Source organism: Myotis davidii, unplaced genomic scaffold (assembly GCF_000327345.1).
Source record: "Myotis davidii unplaced genomic scaffold, ASM32734v1 scaffold580, whole genome shotgun sequence".
In the NCBI taxonomy this organism is placed as follows: Eukaryota; Metazoa; Chordata; class Mammalia; order Chiroptera; family Vespertilionidae; genus Myotis; species Myotis davidii.
Genome location: NW_006293313.1, coordinates 3540573 through 3558991, shown reverse-complemented (window position 1 = coordinate 3558991; position 18419 = coordinate 3540573). Strand labels below are relative to the sequence as shown.

The following is an 18419-nucleotide window of genomic DNA, read 5'->3' as shown; positions in this document are numbered from 1 at the left end:
GGGGCATTCCTTCCATGGTTTCTGGGGCCTGCATATCTGTATAAGCATCTAGTCAATCAGTTCCCCAATGAGTTCATTTCTGGCAAAAAAAAAAAAAGACTTAACACTAAAGTGTGTTTCAGACTCAACAGGGCCCTTAGGCTAGAAGAAGCATTTGCCTACAAAGCCCCTTTCTCGATGCGCTGGGTGGGTCCCCTGATCGGACTGGGGCTTTGACAGTGGAACAGGCCCAGGGGGCCCCCTTCTTCCAGCCTCCGCCAACCACTCTAACCTCCCTTCCAGTAAAATCCTCGGAACCATTTCCCCCGCCACCCTCTGACTCCAGGACCAGCCAACACTGTTTTTTGGGTTTTGTGTGGGTTTTTTTGTTTTGTTTTTATGAGCTTACCTCCTGACTGCCGACCAACCATGAGCTCCCAGGTTCGTCACAAGAATTCCACGGAGGTGGAGGCCACCGTCCAATTGCCTACCTCTCTTTGGTCTTCTATTTCGATCACGACAATGTGGCTCAAGCGCCAGGAGGCAAAGCATTTCTGAATTCCAGGACGAGAAGAAGGAGAAGCCGGCCTAAGTGAGTGAGGTGAAGCCCGGGGCGCGATCCTGAAATGGCCCGCCTGCGCAGACTCCTGGCTTCCCGGCAGCCACTTCGCAGTTGAGCAGGTGAAACTCATCAGGAGGATGGAGACCACCTGACTGAGGTCCGCAGGCTGGCCCGCCCCAGGCTGGGCTCCAGCACGACTAGGGGCTCCGGCGTTCGGGGGACTGTGAGGGGCCCTCTGCAACGCTTCTGTCAGGGCTTTTGCAACCACTGGGCAGCTTTATATATAATATAAAGAGAAGAAAGGACAGGGAGAGAGAGAGAGAGAGAGAGAAACGTCAATACTGAGAGAGAATCATTGATCAGCTGCCTCCTGCATGCCCCTTACTGGGACCTAGCCCATAATCCGGGCATGTGCCCTGACCAGGAATGTAACCGTGAGCTCCTGGTTCATAGGTCGACACTCAACGGAGCCACTTGGGCAGCTTTTAATACCCTGGAGCCTTCTTCACCTAAAAATGAAGGCATGTTGGCAATCATATCCTCTTTGGTCATATTTTTTTCCATGGCTCGTGTTCTTCCATTTCTATTGTCAGTGACCGTTAAAGAAAAAGCAAAGTCTAATTAGAGTCCAGGGGAGGATGCATGTTTCTTCAGAGGAAGAATCTAGAATTTCCTTTAGAAACTTGATGCTCATGAATTACTGCTCCATCCCCATGACTGCCACTGCCACCACCCCAGGACTTTAGACTTAGTAATTTAAGAATCTCTTGATCTCTTTGCTTAATTCTTTCTTGACTCAAGTATTTCTTTCATCAGATAGTTTCTGTGTTAGTAGCACATGAATAGCCTTGAAGGGTCAGCATGGGAAGCCAATCACTATTTGCAATACTGCTCCTATGGGAACATGTGTCATACACACAGAAATACATGTGCAGCAATGGCAACATGTCTCCTTCCCTCGTCTCCACACTCGGGCCCTACCCCTAATTCTGTGGAAGGCACTGGACACCCACGTAAGTAAGAGGAAACACACAGCAGCTCATGTGCTCACCATTCCTTACACCTTCCTTCTTAGTTCGATTTTCTTCCTCCTGAAGTCCATCCTTCAGTAGTTCCTTCAGCAAGGTTCTTTCATGCTGAATTATTTTATTTTTATTTTGTTTGAAAATGTTATTTTAGGGGGAGGAAAAGTTTTATTCTTAAAAGAAAGTTTAGCTGGCTACAGAATTTAGGTTAGTATTTATTTTCTCTTAACACTTTAGGCTTATGTTTCTACTATCTTCTGACCTCTGTAATTGCCTGTTGAGAAATCTCCAGCCAATTGAACAATCATTCCTTTGTTAATTTGTCTTTTCTTCTGAATGTTCTTTTATCTTTAATGTTCTGTAATTTCATTAAGATGTGTCTAGATTTATTTTACTTACTCTGCCAAGAACTTTGCTGTGCTTCTTGACTCTTAGGATTCATGATCGTCATTGTTTTATTAATGCTGAAAAAATTCTTAGCTACTCTATCTTTCCACTATTGTCTTTATTTTTTCTTACTGAAACTCCTAGTAGATAAATGCTTCACCTTCTTATATCCTCACTGCCTCTTGATGTTTTATATATTCCAACATTTTCTTTCTAGTACTTTCTAGATAATTTCCTCAGATTTCCTGTTCTAGTATACAAATTTTCTTTTAGCCATATCTAACATTTTTAACCTATCCACTGGCTTTATTATTCTTAAAATAATCTGTTAGTTGCCCATCGGTTTCTCTTTGCTTTTATAGACACATTCTAATTTATCTCCCTCAATTTTCTGTAGTAGTGAAGAACACAGAATCTAGTATCTGGTAAACAGGCTTTGAACTCTAGTGTTTTCATCAGTGAAGAGGCATTCAGCAAAACTAGCTGAAAACCAACCAAAAGTGGTTTAAGAAATAAGAATATTTACTATCTAATATTTATTAATATTTACTCTCTCTCATAATAAGTCCTGAGGCAGGGTGATGTTAGGATTGGTGAATTCAGCAATGTCTTTCTGTTTCTCCATTCTGACACCTTCATTATGTCACCTTTGTTCTTTGGTTACATTTGCTTAATGACTTCAAGTGCCCCACATATCACAGCCTCACACCAGAGCACCCAAAGGCAGGGAAAGTGCCAAGTATCTTTTTAAGAAGAAGGATAAGCCTCAGGGTGAATTTCCTTTTATGATCAAAATTGTGTTTCATTCTCATGCCTGAACCAATTACTTGGCAAGTGGAAGGACATTACCATGATTAAATTAGACCAACTAAACATCACCCCTTGTGTTGAAGAGGGACCCTGCCCCTGCAATAGTGAAAATATTGGGGTTCTCTTTGCAAAATAAAGGAGGAAAGAGCTGTTTTGTGGGTGTCCAATAGTATCTTCTCATCTTCTTTATAGCTGTTTTACATTGGAGAAGTCAATGAACATCTCTCAGCTTCAGTTTCCTTATCTATTAAATGTAAATAATAACTCTTTGTAATACTTTAAGCAATAAAAAATGTAAATAATATTATCTTATCTAGGTTTTTATGAATTTTCAACGGAATTGTTCATGACTACCACTTAGCACAGTGCCTGAAACATAATAAATATCCATCCAATAAATGTTAGATATTAATTTGGCATCTAATTCTCAATAAATCTTTTAATTTGGCACTCTTTCTGATGCCTCATCTGACCTTCTCTCCTTTTCTAGCAGCTAGTAACATCTTTTATAATAACTTATCACATGACTGAAAGGTTTTCTTCTTTATGTTTGAATCACTGAGCTTCTTCTTTTCTACAGGCCCTTTGCCATTTACCCAAGTCACTTGAGGAGAAGTACAAAAGCAGACTCAATGCTAAATTAAAGGACTGACACACACTGAGGATAATAGGAAAATTAGTATAATTCTGGCTATAATATAGCTTTCTCCATTTGAAATGTCCAAGTATAATAATTGCTTTCACAATAAACTACTGTAAGTCTCATATCTGGCTAATCGTCCACCATGACCCTCAGGTCTTGCTATGTCTAAGCATGCCATTCCCCTTAAAATTGTTTTTCACAACTCTGTAGTTCCTTCTGGTTGATCTGGGGTAAAATTTTATATTATGCGCAACGCAAAATAAAAGATTTCTTCCAAAGAGCTGCCTCAGATGACTATGAAGCAGAACATCAAAAAGAGAAATCTTTCAAATATAAAGTTTTATCAGCTTGATATGGCAATATTGTCTTTGCAATTATATACCACTCAGAAATGATGCAGGAAATGCTACTGAATGTTGGTGAAAAAGAAGTATTAGTAAAATATCCACATGTCTTATATGAGATGAATGAAACATGTAGACATCATCTGAGTATTCCAGAGGGTCTGTGTTCGTTAGGTGTTTCACGATGATTTCTTTGAGAAATTCATTTTTTTTTTATTTTTTTACTTTGCAGTTACAGTTTACTTTCAGTATTATTTTATATTGGTTTCAGGTATACAGCATAGTGAGCAATTCTTCAGGATAGTTTTAATAATGTCATCTTTGTAAATAAGGCTGTGAGGATCAAAAGAAAGAGCCCTGGCCTGGGAATTAGGTAAGCCAGGTTCTAGCCCTGCTCACTGCTGATTATCTGTGCAGCCTTAGGCAGTTTATGTGTCCTTTCTGAACCTCAGCCTCCTCATTCTCCACACAGACCTCTGTAGCCATGATTTTTTTTCAGCGGGGCTGACATTGCTAACCTTGGTCACATCCTGGGACTTGAAAATTCTTCTCAATACCATGTTGATGAGCCAATGGCACAGAGCCCCAGAGATCATTTAGAACTCTCCCTCCACACACATCCCTCATGTTTCATGTAAGAAAACTGATGCAGCAGGCTGGAGCTGGAGGATGACTGGAACCCAGATCACTTGTCTTGGAGACACTGTAATTTTCACTAAACCATGCTACTTTGTCCACATATTCCACAATGTCAATATCAGGGGTTAGGCACTAATATAAATATAAAGCATAGCAATTACGTTCAAAGGCTTTTACAGCCTTCAAGCAACTTCTACCTCCATTACTTCAATTGAGCCTCACCACAAAGAAAGCTGGCACCTGGAAGGATTCTGTGACTTGCCCAGTGGCACTTAGCCAGGTGGTAACAGAGCCAGCAGTGGAGTCCAACTCCTTTGATTCCTGGTCTTCTACATTTCCTGGACTTAGCCCTGCCTTCCATCAAACAGGCTGATTACCAAGAAATGAAGTAGATCTTTCCACTGCCTCTGGCTACTGAGGGATCAACCTGAAAAGGGTTGGTCCATTTGGCAATATACTCCAAGCTATTCCCATGTTCCAATCTACTAATATCAACACTATACTTAAGTTTACTTTTAGGAAACTCCTGAGCAGGAAACCAACCAGAAGTCAGATGTTCCAGCTGATTCTCTCTCTCTTTCTCTCTCTCTCTCTCTCTCTCTCCTCTCTCTCTCTCTCTCTCGTTAATCCTCTCTCTCTCTTTCTTTTGGTGTTCTGAAATGGCTCATTAATATACTTTTCATTATGTTAAAACACAATATTATAAATAGGTGGTTCACACATGCTCAATCACTAGATAAGCGATTTTTTTTTATTTTTTAGATAAGCTATTTTTTATCCGAAGTTTTCTCATCACATAACATTGAATATTTCTTATATTCACAATAGGAGCTGCAACATAATGGTAAAGGAGGAGAGCTTGAGTGGTCATATCAAGGTTTAAATCATGCCCCTTTTTCTAGATATGTAACCCTGTCAGAGGCCTCATTCATATAATGGAGATAAAATTGTAGCACATACATCATTAAGTTGTTAAGAGAACTAAATGTGCTCATATTTATAAAGGGCTTAAAGTTGTACCAAGCACACAGTAAGCAATAAATGTTACATACTATTATTATTTATATAATGGGGTGTCACATTATCCTCATTTTACAAACAAGAAAACAGACTCAGAGAAATTAGTGGTTTTCCCAAAGCCACAAAGTCCTAAATGTCCTTAGGGGAGTTTATTTGCTAAAACCTTATTAAAAATGAACTGGTGTCAGGCTGAGAGCAAAAACAAGAATTGGGAGAGAGAGACAAGAAGGAATAACTGGGGGGGAGGGGTATAGAATGGGAGATATCTCTGAAGGACCATGTGAGAGAACACAGAGCTGAATGTTGCCAACTTCACACTTTTGCTATCCATCCTATATAATAAAAGCCTAATATGCTAAGTGTCCAGTCAACTGGTCAGCTGTTCAACCAATCAAAGCATAATATACTAATGTATGCTAAGGCCGCTCAACCACTCACTATGACATGCACTGACCACCAGGGGGCAGACAGTCAACCGGTTGACCAGTCACATGATGAGCACTGACCACCAGGGGACAGATGCTCTGACTGGTAGGTTAGCTTGCTGCTGGAGTCTGGCCGATCGGGACTGAGTGAGATGGGCTGGACATGCCCTAGAGCCCTCCTACAGTCCTCCCCAGCTGGCCAATCATGCACTGGTGGGGTCCCTCAGCCTGGCCTGCACCCTCTCACAATCCAAGACCCCTCAGGGGATGTCGGAGAGCTAGTTTCAGCCCGATCCCACAGACGAGGCCTAGTGACCCCACTGGTGCATGAATTCGTGCACCGGGCCTCTAGTATATATAAAAGGCTAAGCGACCATCCAGTAGCTATGATGCATAATGACCACCAGGGACAGACGCTCTGACCAGTAGCTATGTTGTGCACTGATCACCAGGGGGCAGATGCTCAATGCAGGAGCTGCTGAGCTGCTGTAACTTGGCAGTGGCAGTTCTTGGGTGATGCATTCGGAACCAGAGATTTCCAGGTGTGTCACCTGAGAACTACCCTCTCACAATCTGGGATCCTTCAGGGGATGTTGGGAGCCAGTTTTGACCTGATCCCCACAGGCCAGGCCGAGGGACCCCGCTCACTTGGCAGACACCCTTCGAGTCACAGTACCACCCCAGGTACAGCCGGCCAGGGAGGGACCGAGGGAGGTTGGCTTAGGGTGTGCCTGGCCTAGCTAGCCCAGTCCAGCCCCACCAGCCACCTTCTAATTAATTTCCTTTCAATGTGCACAAATCTGTGCACCGGAGCACTAGTATTTAATAAGTGACTAGTCTCTGCCACCTTGGTTACCACTGGCTTTCCCTCAAAGCATTACAACTACAGAAGAATCAGATTAAATAGAAAGACATGTTTTAGACCACTTATTAAGATAGCCTTGCCCTGGCCGGCTTGGCTCAGTGAATAGAGCATCAGCCTGCGGACTGAAGGGTCCCAGGATTGATTCCAGTCAAGGGCACATGCCCGGGTTGCGGGCCCAATTCCCAATGTGGGACATGCAGGAGGCAGCTGATCAATAATTCTCTCTCATCATTGATGTTTCTATCTCTCTCTCCTTCTCCCTTCCTCTCTGAAAGCAATAACTCAATGAAATGGAGGAAGCATCTTGAGTTCCGGATTTCCATTCTGAAATGGAGGCAAGCAATCTACAGAGTTCAAAACACTGGTTATAAGGATGCTCAAGGAACTTAGTGAGAATGTCAACAAAGAGATAAGAAACATAAAAAAAGACCTAGGAACCATAAAATGAACCAGTCAGAAATGAAGAATTCAGTAACTGAAATGAGGAATACACTAAAAGGAATCAATAGCAAATTAGACAATCAAATCAGCTACATATTTGGAAGGCAAGGTAGTAGCAAACACCCAATCAGAGCAGCAAAAAAATAATAATAATTTAAAAAATGAGGACATTTTAAGGGGCCTCTGGGACAATATCAAGCATAACAAGATTCACATCATAGGGTACCAGAAGGAGAAAAGAGCAAGCAAGGGACTGAAAACCTATTTGAAGAAATAAAGACTGAAAACTTCCCTAACCTGGTAAAGGAAAAAGACATATAAGTACAGGAAGAACAGAGAGTCCCAAACAAGAAGAATCCAAAGAGGGCCACACCAAGACTCATCATAATTAAAATATCAAAAGTTAAACACAAAGAGAGAATCTTTAAAGCAGCAAGGGAAAAATAGTTCTCATGAACCTAGCAGTATGAAGTTACAAGCCCTTAGAGTCTTGCTTCCCCTATGTCACTTAGGGGGTCAATTTTGAAGAAGTCCTCTGATGAGCTGAGGAGTACAGAACTGTGCTCTGCACTTAGAGGTGGGGCTGAGGTTGTGCTGTCTGCTTGCCATGGAACTCCTCCAGGAAGCAGGAGACTCTGGAATGACCCAGAGGGCCTTTTGAGAACTGTTGACAGGAGCAACTGGGAGTTACCATGGTCAGCAGCAAATGACCATGCTATTGGGAGTCACGGCATGTAGCTATATAGAGAGGACTGGTCAACAGGAGCTGTGGCCACTGGCTTCGCCTGCCATTGAGAACCATGACCCACAAAAGCTGGTGCCATCAATAGCAATTTCTAAATGAAAGTGCTAGAAATTGCCCATGGAATGGATCCTCGTTATTCAAAGCAGCAGACCCTAGGTCAGGACTGGGAGATCTTATTGCTCAGACGCTTCTGGCCCTCTTCACTGTCAATTCAGAGGACCAAAGTGCTGATCATTGAACAGCAAAGTTTAGAGGGAATAGCATGTGCTTGGAATCAAAAGACCTGGACTTGAGTTCTGGATTTTCCATTCTGTGACCTTGTATAAGTCCCCTAATATTCTGAGCTTCAGAGGATTTAATGAGTATATATATGAAAATGCTTTATAACAGGTATACAGTACCAGGAAAATGGAAGACATTGTTATCATTATTTTTTTAGTAAATTCCTCAATGAAGAGCAAAATTAACAATTTTGCACCAGAAAACTTGAAGGAATATAACCTCAGAAAATCTGAGTGGAGGCCCAAGCCAGTTTTAGAAATCTCTCAAAGAAATAGAGCTAAAAGGATGAGGTTTGGAGAATGAGAGTCTCACTAATGAATAGGATCTGATTCAAAGTTGTGATCTCAAGTTCTTGGGCCTCTGCATAGATGTGGTACAAGTTTTCAGCTGCTTAATGTTCTTGAAATCCCATTTTGTTTCAAATGAAAAACCACCTGAAAGTTTCCTGAAGAGGGTTTTTTTAGGGAAAATTTAAGCATAACATATCTGTGGTTGATCTGTCAGTATAGTCCCTTCCAAAGTTCCTCTGGAAAACCAGAAGGCAACAATATTGCAGCAGCTGGGAAAGAGGGACACATGACGAGGTGCGATCACAGCTGCTATTGGGAGTCAGGACACCCTTGATACCTACAGAATGGTGCTGAGGGCCACTCTCTGCCCTTCACCACCGTCTGGAGCCATCACAGGGACCATGCTACCTCCGTGCCTATCTTGCCCTGGGCACCATCTTCTGTTTTGGCAATGACTGGTGCTTCTGACAAACTCCATCTGCCTATTCACTTTGAGTTTCCACCACACTGACATCTGGGATTCAAAACTATTCAATCTACTGTCAACAGAGCTTTTTTTTATAAAAAGAAAAAAGAAAAAAAAAACAGTCAAGAAGTGATGGAACCCAAACACTATCTAAATGAAACAGAGAAACATCATTCGTTTTGTTTTGTTTTTTAAATAGAGCTTTCCATCCCCCACGTGTTTATTCTATAATTAGAAAGGGTATTATGATCACCCTCTAAAAATCCTGTTTTTGTAATACTGAATTTACCATATGATATTAATTTGAGGAAAGAGAAAAAAAACAGGAAAGCAGCTACAGCACAAAGAGTTCTGCAATGCAGTACTATGGAGTTTCAGAGACATAAGGAATAACTTTAAAAAAAGTCTATTAACATTTTCAGACATGACAGTGATGAAATTGTTCAGTTCAAGTCCACATTGACTCCTGCCTGCTATTGCAATAGACTGAATTGCTTAGCCTACTTCTCAATTTTTCTCTCCTTTGATTCAATCTCCAGAAAATATTGTCCTGCACCCCCAACTCAGATCATGCCCTTGGTCTGATCAGAAGCCAGACCTCATCACCTACAGAATAAAGGACTGCCCCCAAACTCAGTATCCAAGGCTCCCTCAGGCATTTTCTACAAAGGTGACACCTACGGGGTGTTTGGAAAAGTTGGGGGAGTTCTTCTCAAGGATCAAAACAACATAGAGCAATAGTGGCTTTTAGAAGGTTAGGACCAGGGAGGCACACTCCCTAAGACACCAAAGAACCATCCACCCCAACATACCGATAGGATACCCATTGAGAAACTCTAAGACTAACTTTTCAACTTTCCCTAACTTTATGTTCTCCTTCTTCTGTCATATACAACACTCCAACCACTCTGACTAGTCTTATTTCTTTTTTTAAATATGTATTTGTTGATTTTAGAGAGAGAAAGGAATGGAAGGGGGAGAGAGAGAAATTGATTTGTGGTTCCATTTATTTATGTATTCATTGATTGCTTCTTATATGTGCCCTGCCTGGGGATGAAACCCACAACCTTGCTGCATAGGCTCAATGCTCTAACCAATTGAGCTACCTGGCCACAGCCCTGATTAGTCCCATTTCTAACATCAGAGTCTGTGCTCACACTAGACCCTTGTCTGAGATGTCCTTCCCAACCCACTGATCTTTGACACTCTCTGACTTTCAAAACCCAGGATAAACTATTCTTAGCCTCCAGTCAACATTAATTTCTCCCAATTCTGTGGTCCCACATGACTTTGCTTATACCTCTGCTGTAACACTTATTGTATTCTGACTTACATTATTGCCATTTTATTACTCTCATCTTCACTACCAAATAATATATTCCTTAAAGATAGGAACTGCTTTATACAGCTTTATACACCTCAAACACTGAGCATTCACTTAGCACCTTACTACCTGGTAGTTAGATTTGTTGGATTTAATTGAATTAAACTAATTATTTTAAAATATTTTTTCTGTCAGATATATGCAAGAATATTTTAAGTTTTAAAAAAAAATATTAGTGGATTTAATAGGTAAAGTCTTATTTTATTAGTTCTTCATGGGCAAACATCTGTTTAAGTAAATTGAAGAGAAAAAAAAAGTTGGTTTTCTGTCCCTGTAACTTAGGGTTAAATCCTTTTGAAAGAAACAGCCAAAAGGAGTTAGTCTTCCAAAAGTCACAAGGAAAAGGAAAATGTAATTTTTTTGGTGTTACCCAGTGAGATTTTTGTGTACACAAAGCTCCCCAAATGACTATAAACTTTACAAATTTCAATTTACTTCAATTCAATTTAAAAAAAATTTTTAAGTCACCTTTGGACTAGGATGAAACGTGGAAAATTTCAACTCAAATAAGGTGTTTTTTTTCTAGGAAGCTGTGAGCAAATGAAAACAAGATTTGGCGGGAGCATTCTACCACCTCTACCATAGGACGGGTCACTGCCAGCACCATACTTGTTGATGAGACATCTGGCAAGAGGCCTGCTGTAGAAATACAGTCTGCGACTTTATTTTGCTGGACATTTCATCTGTGAAGATTTTCTTTTCCAGTTACAAAGTCCTCCCAAGAGGGACATAGCCGCTTTTTGGAAACCTGTGAAGTGTTGGCAAGTCTTGCCCTGTTTACCATGGAAACTTGCACTTGGATAGAATTACAGTGTATGACCTGGTACAAGCATAGATGAATGTTTGATGCCTGCTATTTTCTCTTCATGTTGATTTGGAAATTATAAATCACAGAACCAGATCAAATAGCTTTGATCTTCCCAGTTCATTTGTCCATTGTGGCATATGGTCATACCTGCATAGATTTGAAAATACGTTGGCAGATAACAGAACATGTTATGATTAAAATGTATGAGTTTGGTTCTGATTAATCTGCAGAGGATTGCCTGAAAAGTAGACTATTTGTAAGCACGGATGATTTATATCTGCTTATTTATTGTTCTTTCTTAGAGAGTTCTAAATATCAGATAGCTTCGAAATTGCATTGACAGGTTTGTGAGGGGGTTTTAATGAGAAAGAAAGAAATTAATTAGCTCTGACTGCCAGCAGATATTATCTGCTTTCCTCTAAATAACTGTTTAAAGCATCTGGCCCAATATTGTGTAAGAGATTTGTTTTTATGTCTTTGGGAAATAGTTAACTGTCTAGTTCAGGACTTCATCACTTCTTGCCTGGATTACTGCAACAGTTTCTAACTGGATCCCAGACCGGGATTTTTGCACCCCACCCTCAAGTCATTTGCCATACTCCTTCCTAATGGTACTGCCATTCAAAAAACAGATCTGATTTCCCCAATGGTTAAAATCCTTCAAAGATTTCAGGAGAGCTTTTAGGAGAAGGTGCCAAATTAGTATAACATGCAAAGTTCTATCAGAGCCTTCCCTCTTGCCTCACACTGTCACTCTGTGTTCCACTGTGCCATGTGTCGTGCTGTAAGTCATCACTTATTTGTGCTGCTTTGCCTTAGAACCAGCTGTTCCCATACATATAATGTCACCTCTGGAATACCCTGCCCTTTCCATGACTTGCTCCTATTCATATTTCAACTCCTGGACCACTTTCTCCAGAAACCAATCCAAAGTTTCTCATCTAGAAAAAATGACCCCCCACAAGTGTCCCAGTAACCTTGTGCATATCTGCACGGTGGCAGCCAAATAACACAGCCCTGCATTTTAATGACATGGAAGTTCCAAGAGACCAGGTTTTATCTGGAGCCTAACAATACTCTGGTATGTACAAGGTACTCAATAAAAATTGGTCAGCCCCAGCTGGTATGGCTCAGTGGATAGAGTGTGGGCCTGTGGATTGAAAGGTCCCATGTTCGATTCCAGTCAAGGGCACATGCCTGGGTTGCGGGCTCGATCCCCAGTGAGGGGCATGCAGTAAGCAGCCAATCAATGATTCTCTCTGATCAATAATATTTCTCTCTCTCTCTCTCTCTCTCTCTCTCTCTCCCTCTCCCTTCCTCTCTGAAATCAATAAATATATATATGTATTTTTTAAAATTGGTCAAATTATAAACGAGCAAAAGGATGAATGAAGGAATAAAACGTGTATGTTTACATTGTACTTGTTTTACCAGTTTTACTTTTATACACTGATCTTGAATTTGCCATTTAGAAAGGACCTTGGGAATTATTTTTTTCCCTTCCTACTATTTTGAGGAAGCAAAGTAGATTTAAGAACACAAAGTTTAAACAAGCTGAAAAGAATTGAAAATTCTCTTTTTAAAAAAATATATTTTACTGATTTCAGAGAGGAAGAGAGGAGAGAAAGAGAAACATCAATGATGAGAGAAAATCATTGGTTGGCTGCCTCCTACACACACCCCCACTGGGGTTCGAGCCTGCAACCCAGGCATGTGCCCTTGACCAGAATCGAGCCAGGGACCCTTCAGTCCGCAGGCCGATGCTCTATCCACTGAGCCAAACTGGCTAGGGCAAAAATTTTCTTTTTGTGGCTAGTGCAGCTGTGGCTCCCAGTCCCAACAAACATTTGAAGTGCGTAGCAGCTCCAAAGTATTGGATGCTGATTAAACTGACCAGTGTGCTTGCTTCTCGTCCACCTACCAGTCCCCACAATCTAAGAGAATGTCTCCCTTTCATTGTTTTTTAAACAGAGTTATATATGCTCTGACAGGAGATGAGGTAAAGATCTGTCTGCAGCAGTTCATGAAGGTTGATGGCAGGGTGCAAATGATATAGCCTACCCGGTTGGTTTAACAGATAACTCAGCATTGACAAGGCCGAAGAGAATTCCAGTCTCTTCTATGACACCAAAGATTGCTTTGCTTTCCATCGTATTACACCTGATGAGGCCAAGTACAAGTTGTGCAAAGGATCTTTATAAAGACACAAGGGGAATCCCTCATCCGGCAACCTGTAATGCTCACACCAACTGCTACCCTGATCCTCTCAGCAAGGTGAATGACGCCATTCAGATTGACTTGGAAAATGTAAAGGTTACTGATTTCACAGGGAACCTGTATGTGGTTACCTGAGGTACTAACCTGGAAAGAATTGGTGTGGTCACCAACAGAGAGAGACATCCTGGTTCTTTCAATGAGTTCATACAAAAGACAACATCTTTGTTATTGGCAAAGGCAACGAACCATTGATTTCTCTTCCCAGAGGAAAAGGGATCCAGCTCACCACTGCTGAAGGAGAGACTAGAGACTGACAGCCAAACAGAGCAGCGGGTGAAATGATCTCTAGGTGACATGATTGTTAGGGTCTTTGTACTTAATTAAAGACAATATGGCATAATTTAAATTTTTAAAGAAAAAAGCCCTGGCTGCTGGGTGGCTCAGTTTGTTGGAGCATCATCCCCTGAACCAAAAGGTAGCAGGTTTGATTCCCAATCAGGGCACAAACCTAGATTTTGCAGGTTAACCCCGAGTTTGGGTGCATACAGGAGGCAAACAATTTATCTCTCTTCTCTCTCTCTCTCTCCCCCTTCCTCTCTTTCTAAAAATCAATAAACATATCCTCAGGTGAGGATTAAAAGAATTGAAAATGGCACAAGTAATTTAAGAACTAAATATTATTTATGCAGTCATCATTCAAACCATGTTCTGACCATTTCCACTATATACATTATATTGACCAACCCAGAGCAACTAATGTAAAAATGCCAAACATAGTTTGTGACCAATAAGCCACCTCAAATTATCCCATAGATATTGGTTATTTTCAGGATAAAATCATCTTAAATTTATACAAAATACAAAAGCATTCACATAAGTGATTCTTAGCACTTTTGTTAAAAAGGATATTATTAACTTGAACCAGCAATAGGGTTTATAATTCCCCCCGAGATTTGAAACAATCTGCTTGCAGGATCTGTGACTTTTCCACTTTAAAAAACAAACAAACAAATAAAAAACCTGTATATGCATTGACAGTTCAAAGAGCCCAATCTTTAATTCTAGTGGCAATAAACCCAGATCCAGTCCAGAACATGTACTTCCTGGAATCTTCCACCCAGACATCAAGAAATCAAAGCAATATTTGAAGTCAACCGCCTATGTAGAAAAAAAAAATCTACGGAATGTGGGATGAAGTACAACAGACTTTCAGGCCCCCAAAATCCATCCCTCCCTGACCCTCATCCTTACTGGTCAATATCTGAAACTACCTTAACAAACAGAAACACACAATAAGAGAAAATAAGGCTTAAGATGTCCAAGAGATTACCACCGACTTACATTCACACTACCTATTACATTTCTCTTTTTGCCTTCTGTGCCAGGAAGCTCAAGAATTTACTGTTCAGTTGTAGTAAAACTTTACTAATTTCTGCTTCAGTTAGAAATTTTTTTCCTTTTTTTTAATATTTTATGAACTAAATGTTTGTGGCCCCTACAATTCATATATTGAAACCCTAATTCCCAGTATGGCTGTATTTGGAGAAGGGGGCCTCGAATGAAGTAATTAAGGTTAAAGGAGGTCATAAGGTTGATTCCCTGATCCAATAGGATTAGTGTTCTTACAAGAAGAGACACCAGAGAGCTGGCACACTCTGTTTCTCTCCCCCTTCTCCTCTCCCTCCTTCCCTGCACATGCACCAAGGAGAGGCCATGTGAGGACATAATAAGAAGGCAGCCAGGAAGAGAACTCTCACCAGAAACCAAATCATCTTGAACCTTGATCTTGGACTTCTGGCCTCCAGAACTATGAGAAAATAAATTTCTGTTGTTTAAACCATCCAGTCCACAATATTTTGTTGTGGCAGCAATCTGACTATTACATATACGATTCCTGTCTTCTCTTTTTATCTGTCTCTTTACTGCTTCCCTGGCAAACAGTCCCTAGGCTTTGGTCACTGTAAACTCTGCTGTGCTACATCTCTCACCATCCACGAAGTCTTTAAAAAAATATTCTGAAAGAAATTAAGAAGGGTAATAACGCAGCACAGTAATTTGGAGGTTGCATTCAATCTACCCTTGCAATCTTAAAATTAACCTTGTTTATTCTTTTTTAAGAGTGCACTCTATAATTTTATTAAAAACCATGATAGCTTTTTTCCCCTATTCTACTTTAGTGTTCAATTTTATAAGTGAAGTTTCTGTAAAACTGGCAAAATTAACAAGTGTGTTACTGTGGTTGATTTCATGGGGTGGTGTGTCGCTATTGGCCACCAGAACAATGTTCTCCCATCCCGTTTTCTTATTTTTTCGTGTTTTTCTCTTTCTTCCTTAATATGATCCATAATCCAGTCACACTCCTCCATTCTCAGACCTTTCCCTCCTAATACCTTATCAGGGAATGATCGCAATATTGCCTATTTCTCTGCTGTCATTCACTTTATTTTTCTTTTTGGTTTTTTTTTTTTAACTCTCCAATTTCTTTTCTTTTAATTTAAATTCTTTATTGTTTAAAGTATTAGATTATGTCTCCTTTTCCCCCGTTGATCTCTCCCCAGCTACTCCCACCCCCCAGCAATTTGTGAAAACTATGTTCTTATAAGATATACTCCAGATAGTTATCCTATAAGCTGTATGAATGATAAGATAATGTAAGAGAAGTATACTAGTAGATCTTTAGAGCTACAGCAGGCTAATAGTGTTTCATTAATAGTTTTTGGGGGTTATCAAAAAAAAATATTATTGATTCAAATAACAAGTGTTTCTACTACAGCATACATACTTAAAACTTTCTTTAAAAATTCTCCTTGGGAACTAAAATATTCTTTATTTGTATTGCATGGAAAATGATACCACTAGAGATAGGTCCATTTTTTACTTTTCTTTTTTAGTTATAGATGTAAAGAGATTACATACGTATTTATTTAAAATTCTATTTTGTCATTTTTACAAAAAAAAAAATCCTCCAGAAAATGGTTAAACTTTGTAGATTCCTGGGTGGACAGAATTCGATGAGAAGTAATGTTAGTGAAACCCAGGAAAAATAATAAACTAACTTAAATGTGATTTGAAAATATTCGATGAGCAACTAAAAAAAACCTTTAAAATCTCCTGGATGAGCTTGTCAAGATTAGCCTCCTGGGTCCTTAAAAGCTGAATAAAGTTAAATGACTCAAGATGTAATAGTGCCCAAAAATAGAATGACCAGGTCCACTTAGCTGCCAAGCATGGATGCAAGTGTGCCTCTATACATGGTCTGGAAAACATCATTGGTCAGAAAGTGATCACCAGATCTCGCTAAGTCAATAATCAAAGTAATTAGTATTTTCTAGAAATGACCCCTCAGTTCAGGGATGAACATTCCATCCAGGCCTAACATTTAAGGTTTTTCATGGACACCCCAATACAGACCTTTCTAGTTTTCAATTCCACAATCCTATCATAGACCTTATTCTGCAGTCAAAGTAAACTCCTCCCTGTCCACTCATGCCCTATATTACTCTGTGTTGTTTTCTTCATAAAACCTACACTATCTGAAATTATCTAATTGATTTGTTTACTGTCTGTCCCTTACCTCTCAGAATGTAAGACTCATGCCAAAAAAAGATTTTTCTTTGCTTAGCACTGGATCTCTATGGTCTAAAACAGTGTTTGTCATACAGTAGGCACTTTACAAATATTTATGGGATGAATGAATGAATGACATAGTTCCCATAAACATATGGACTTAATTGCCTCTGTGCCTTGTCATATACAGCTTCCTCCATCTACATTGCATGTACTCTCCTTCCTCTCTACATCTTCATGGTCCAGTTGAAATTTTATAGCATTCAGGCTTATGTCAGAGTTGCCAATGTACAAGCTTCTGCTCCCTTCACAGACTGGAAGATATTTAAGGGATCAGCCTTTGATGGTTTCTGTACACACACACACACACACACACACACACACACACACACGCACAATATCACAGTATTTATTACATTAATAAATTGAACTAATGTACCATTCACCTTAGCTAAAAATTCAACAAGAACAGTGAACCCATTATTTGGTTAGTGCTGTGAAATAGCAGAAGAAATATATCAGTTACATGTGTTCAACTCACATGGACACAACCAGAGTTTGGATGTAAATTCAGATCACTAGTTAATAAACCTGGATTTAATTTTGTCATATTAAGGCCAGTTGTTTCCTGCCTGGCTCCTGGGACATATCCAGTACTCCCTATGGCATTCTGATGGGAGTTTGGAAAAAAAGAGAAGAAGAAAAAACAGAATCTTCCCAAACCTACATAAATCTGCAGGGGCCTCCAGTCTGTTGCTTTATGTCAGGCTGACCTCTGCTCTGCTCCAGTTGGAGAATTTGGCTTGAACAGGTCAGCTGAGATTTATGAAGACAGAGAGAGAACTGCTTTTGTTCATCCCTGAACTGAGGGGTCTTAGTACCCGGTCGGTCAGCCCCACTCATTTTTCAACCACCAATTCCCTATTTTCTTCCCTCTCCCTCCAGGCATTCAGTCTCCAACAGCCTGTTCAGTAACAACTCTAAACAAGAATTCTCATGACTTGTAATGACAATGAGTTCTCTGACTATAAAAAAGTATCAATATTTAAGCTCATTCTTTTTCTCTACTTCCATCCTCAGAAGTGTGTCCTTTTTATTTAGAGTTGCTATGTAATATCTCTCGCTGGGTCTAGAAGCGAATGAAACCTGTGGATGCTAGCACAGTTGGTTCCTTTTTTTGTTTGTTTTTTTGACAAGTGTGAACAGGGAGTTACAAACTGGCCAGTGAGTCCGCAAGTCCATTATGTGATACCCAGGTTGTGATACCCCAAAAGGTATTATAAAATTCTTAAAACTAAATTAATTTGGATTCACCTTAACATTTTTGAAATAAACATGGGATAATAGAATTCCTTGACATAAAACATAACAAAAGTTGTTGCATCTCCAAACAGATTAGGAACTGTTGTTTCCAGAGACAGTCCATTTCATGAGTATTATTCAGTTACTTACCACAAAGTTTAGATACTTTGTAGTGATAATAAATGAATTCTTGTTTCCTGCTTTTAAAGTCTTTGTAT

General features: G+C 40.0%; 1 pseudogene; it reads left to right on the top strand.

Moving 5' to 3' along the window:
- The first annotated feature begins 8743 nt into the window (after window positions 1-8743).
- On the top strand, window positions 8744-13669 carry LOC102770977 (annotated as a pseudogene).
- The last annotated feature ends 4750 nt before the right edge of the window (window positions 13670-18419 follow it).